This window comes from Capsicum annuum, chromosome 7 (genome assembly GCF_002878395.1).
Source record: "Capsicum annuum cultivar UCD-10X-F1 chromosome 7, UCD10Xv1.1, whole genome shotgun sequence".
Classification (NCBI taxonomy): Eukaryota; Viridiplantae; Streptophyta; class Magnoliopsida; order Solanales; family Solanaceae; genus Capsicum; species Capsicum annuum.
Genome location: NC_061117.1, coordinates 4,022,516 through 4,028,102, shown reverse-complemented (window position 1 = coordinate 4,028,102; position 5,587 = coordinate 4,022,516). Strand labels below are relative to the sequence as shown.

The 5,587-nt window shown below is 29.7% G+C and overlaps 1 long non-coding RNA gene across 1 annotated transcript; it reads right to left on the bottom strand.

The window, feature by feature from the left end:
• Positions 1 to 4,182: 4,182 nt before the first annotated feature.
• LOC107877606 lies at positions 4,183 to 5,587 on the bottom strand. Its single transcript, XR_001676422.2, has 2 exons — positions 5,515 to 5,587; positions 4,183 to 4,543 (listed from the first exon to the last, which is right to left on the bottom strand). It is a non-coding gene; the product is annotated as an uncharacterized LOC107877606 (long non-coding RNA).

The window sequence follows — 5,587 nt, the reverse complement described above, 5'->3', positions numbered from 1 at the left end:
TTTTTCTTAGATTAGGTATAAATTAATTAACCTCTAGCATAAGCTAAAGAAAATGTCAAAGTAATCAACTAGTTTTTTTATAAAAAAAAAAAATTCTACCGATATTTCTGATATCTATCATAAAGCCCTAGCTAATCCGAGTCACATTGTGTAATAAGGTTCATTTAAGGGAAAAGCGTCAACCTTGATGATAAAGGAAAATGTCAAAGAAATCGAGTTATTTTTTTTTGTTTTTTTTTATGTCTGGCACTCATGCTAATTGAGGTTCCAACTTAGTTTGATTCGCTTTGTGTAAAGCTATTCAACAGAGAAATATTTCTATCATAATTTTTTTCATACCCAAAATTTGTACTCGAAGTACGTATCAGATATAATTTAGAATTCATCCGAATTCTATTCATCTCACCGCAACTCTCGATGGTTAGAGAAATAATCAACAAGATAAACGTTGAAAGAAATTTGAAAAAAAAAAAATACTTAGTCTTGATAAAGTTTTGAACTAATCAAACTTTTAAGTTTCTTCGAGCATTGCCATGAAAGTAACAACATTTCTATTATGATAAAGAAAGTCAAAATAAAAAAGAGAAAAAATAGTCTAAAACACCCTCAACTTTATCCGAAATTCCTACTGCACCCCCTGAACATTTAAAAAATGAAATTATTTGCTCCCTAAACGCTAAGATGGGAAAGAAAGTGGAGTTCACTCTCTTTGAGAGAGTGAGGATATATCCAAAAAAAAAAAATATTAAAACTTAATTTTAATATTTATTTTCACACACACTTTAAAATCTCTCTCTGTATATATATATATTTACCCTCTTCAATTCAAGTCAAATAGTTGGTGTCATCTCACCCATCACTACCACACCGCCGCATTGACCGCCACTAATCCTACTTTTATTTTTTTTCTTCATCATAAGTCAAACAATGTAGTACCATTTAGTTATTCGCTCCACTCGATTCTATTTGATGATATGGATTTGGTTTGAGAATAGAGACGAGCACTATCCGATGACGACATAGAACACATAGTTGTTCGTATTGAACTTGTTGCTTCTACGTTTCTCTTTACCATTGGACTTGATTCAAGAATGTTGATGTGTTTGTTGGGTGAGAAGATGAAAAAATTGATTTTTAGAAGAAAAAATATGACTATGGTTTTGGAGAAGTGAAATAAATAAATTTTCAGTGTCAAATGCGCGTGGGTCTCATTGATCAGTATGGATGTGGTTATGACGTTTTAAGGATGTAATAATTTCATTTTTAAAATGTTCAGGGGGTGATAGTCTGATAGAATCCCCATGAAATTTGAGTGTATAGTTGGAATTTCGGATAAGAATTGGAGGTGTTTTAGACTATTTTCTCAATAAAAAATGATAACTTAGGAGTTGCACAATTGAAAGGGTATTTATTCACGATAGATATAAATAATTTTTCAATTACTAATTAAATAATGGTTAATTTGAAAATATAACAGGGAGACTAAATAATAGTCATACCTTATGATGTTATTGTGTGAATATTTTTTATATTTGGCCTATATATTATATAATATTTTATATCTCCTTAGAAACTTTCTACCCAAGAATACTACTTCTTCTTGTCGTTTAAATCAACCAACCTCCAGTTCTAATCAAGGAGTCACTAGCCACACAATGTCATTGTCAACGTATTTATCAATCACGATATTCAAGCCTATCAAACTGTTAGAGTTGTGACTCAAATTTTGTTGATTCGGTCCAGAAAATTTTGCGGTGCAACCCATGTTAGTGATTTTTAATGGGGTCTGTGGTGGTAGCGTAGAGATCGGGCCGACAGGCGACCTTTATGTTTTTGGGCCTAGAACTTATTTGTAAGCACTATTATATAAATGCATTTAGTGGGTTGTTTTGGGTATTCAGAAAATTCAGTCTTTTCCACATTGTACTCTCTATCTATTATAGTGAAATCTCCTCTGCCTCTGCCCGTGGTTTTTCCCGCAAGGATTTTCACGTAAATTTGTGTGTTGTTCTTGTTTTCTTTTACTTGTGACTTGTTTATTCTGTCTGAATCATAACAAACTGGTATCAGAGTCTGTTCGATTGTTTTCTCGGGGATGACAACCATGAAGTATGATATTCCGTTGTTGGATCGCAAACACCTGATTTTTGTTATGGCAGGTTAAGATGCGGGTTGTGTTCGCACGGATGGATTTGGACGATGCTCTATTAGGGTTTGATAAGATGCCCTCATCGTGAAGGGACGAGGACAAACGTCGTAAGGATCGGAAGGCTCTATCTCGGATCCTCCTTCATTTATCCAATCAGATTCTACAGGATGTTTTGAAGGACACCACTACCGCTGCGTTGTGGTTGAAATTGGAATCGTTGTGTATGACGAAAAGCCTGACAAGTAAGTTGCATTTCAAACAACGACTTTATTCCCATCGTATGTCTGAGGGTGCGTCTTTAGAAGATCACCTATTTGTCTTTAAAGAAATTGTCTCTGATTTAGAGACTCTGGAGGTTAAGTACGATGAGGAAGATTTAGGCCCCCTTCGACTAGCTTGTATATATACTTCTGAACCCCCTCAATGAAAATCCTGGCTCTGGTATATACTGAATATAGCAACCAATATCAACAAAAAGAAAAACAAGTGATTAGAAAAAAGTTAAACCAAAATAAAAGTGTCACTTGATCTCTTATTTATCAAAGTAACTTTCTTGTCTTCATTGGTAATTTTGAAGATACCAAGAATTAATGTTGCTTCTTGAATAGACTAACTTTATAATAATACCTTAATTGTTGATAATATCCAAATTTACTGTTCCTATAAATATATGTTGTTAGTATAAGTTGATACAACTCATGTAACAAACTTCTTTTTTATTTTACATATATTAAGGTTGAAAATAGCTCAATATTATGTTTCCTATTCTAATTTTCTTGTGATACTTTTCATCTTGCTCCTCATTATTGCATTAAATTGTGAGTTAAGAAAAAAAAATATTTAAGCTTATATATTGATGGTATAAATAAGTTTAATACAATTTGTGTAGCTTAATATATTGTAACAGGTATATATGTCAGATAAATTGTTGTAATAATTTGATTATGCTATTGTTCCTCTGTCATGAAATAATATGTGAGCTCTTCTCGAGAGTAGTGATCAATCTCACAAAAAACTAAATAGCGTTACGCGAATTTACACCAAGTAATTAATTTTACATATAGAGATATCACATACAATAACTAATTTGTAATAAAAGGAATTTATGGAGGGGAATGTTTGTATGAGGGTATTTTGGTGGGAATGGCATGTATGTGTATCAACAAATGTTGACTCAAATTAACAAGTCATTAAATAAATGTCATTATCACATACAATAAGAAAGGGTAAAAGCTTATCGACACTCGATATATTTACATCAAAATTAAATATTTTATATGTAAATATTGAATGCAAATAAATATTTACTGTAAGAAAATTGCTTTTGACTATTTGTTGTACTATACATGACTCATTATTAGTGTGTGAAATAAAACAGAAAAGTATAGCAATATATATATATATATATATATATAAAGATGAATTTGGATCAGAAAAGTTCAGATTAAACAATTTTTAGTCAATTCAATAACATTTATGTTCTACTAATCACAAAAAGTAAAAAAAAATAATCCGGATGCTTGACCCCTAATTGTCAGACACCTCTTAAATGTCGATAATTACAAGATATGTCGAGAAAGTGTTCTAAGTCGCATGTATTTTTACCTCAGATGCATCTGAGACCTAAGATATTCACACAGGCTGGGTCAGGCGTATCTTTACCTGAGATACATGTGTGTATTTGATACCTAAAATACACACATATATCTGATAACTAAGATACACACAAAGGTTAGGTCACGTGTGATCTTTACACAAGATATACATGTGTATTTGAGATGACGTGCTATAAAATAGGTCAAGTCATGTGTATGTGAAATACATGCAGCTCAAATACACGCAAGTTTTCCTAGACTGTGGTATTTTATAATTGATCTAAAGTTATATGGAACTTTTGAAAGTAATCCCCTTTTATTTGACGATTTATGTTATTTACCCTTTATAATTTCGCCCCGATCAAAAAATCTAATATTCTTATTTTTGCAAGCCTAGAAAAAAAAAAGTACCCACAAGAATAATTGCATGCCAACATATATAATAATACAATATCTTTCATATAAAACATCAAAGTTACAAACATTAATTAGACCATAAATAATTTATGATCATAATTGTTGCGATATTAATCATGTAATCGCAGATATTTATTCAATCATATATTATTAGATTTTATAAAACACACTATACCATAAGAAAAGTCTTATGGCCATATATATTGTGCCATTTATTTATTTTTTTAACATTTATAATAACAATAACAATATCCCTTGTAACAATCTCCATAAGCTTCATGTTCCTTATGCTTGCACCAATTGTCACATTTTTTAGGAAAACATTTTCCATTCCAGCCTTTACTAGGCTTTCTACAGTATTTTGCTTCTGTTGTCTGCATCTCTGCATTAAAAACATAGGATAAAAAAATAATTAAAAATAACATAAACATATATCTTAACTTCTTGTATTTATACAAATTCCTATTATAGAGTAATTATAAAAAGTTCAACTAATTATATATATTTGTGGATGTATTAGGAGCTAACTGTGTATCTCGACAGATTCAAAATTGAAAAAAATATATCGGGAGTTAATTATGTATCTTTATAAAGAAAAAATTGTATCGTCGTTGGATGTATCAGGAGCTAATTATGTATCTCGACAGATTCAAAATCGAAAAAAATGTATCATGAGCTAATTATGTATCTCAACAGATCCAAAATAAAAAAATATATATCAGAAGCTAATTATATATCGTTATAAAGAAAAAAATGTATCTTCATTGGATGTATTGAAAGCTAATTATGTATCTCGACTAACCAAAAAATTTAGATTTTTAGTAATTATATAAAATATCAAAATTTTCTGTAATTAAACTTCAAACTATCGAGATTTGTATTGTTTGCTCTAAAAAATATATTAGAAAATAACTAATAAAAAAAAAAACATGTCATGTGCTACAAAAATAATATATCCCATGTAATTTCACTAAGCAGAATCTAGAAAGGATAAGATAGAATGTATGCAGATCTTATCCCTACCTCATAGAGATAGAGAAACTATTTTTGAGAAAAAGACTATATATATATATATATATATATATATACACATATATATATATATAAAAAAAAAATTAGTCCATCCTTTTCAATTTATATGTCTTAAGTTTGATTAGATACGGAGTTTTAAGGAATAAAATAGACTTTTGAATTTTATATATGATCTTAAACTACTAAAAATATGTAGTAATATATATACCAACATTTTATTGAATCTTTTTAGTTTTAATTAAAAATGTTATTCTATGGAACAGACCTAAGTAACCAAAAGAATTAATAGATAAATATTCAAGAATTAAGTTAATCACTCACCAGAAGCAAACATGAGAAGAAAGCAAAAGAGTATAGCACAAATAGTTATTTTGCTAGCCATTTTTCTAATATC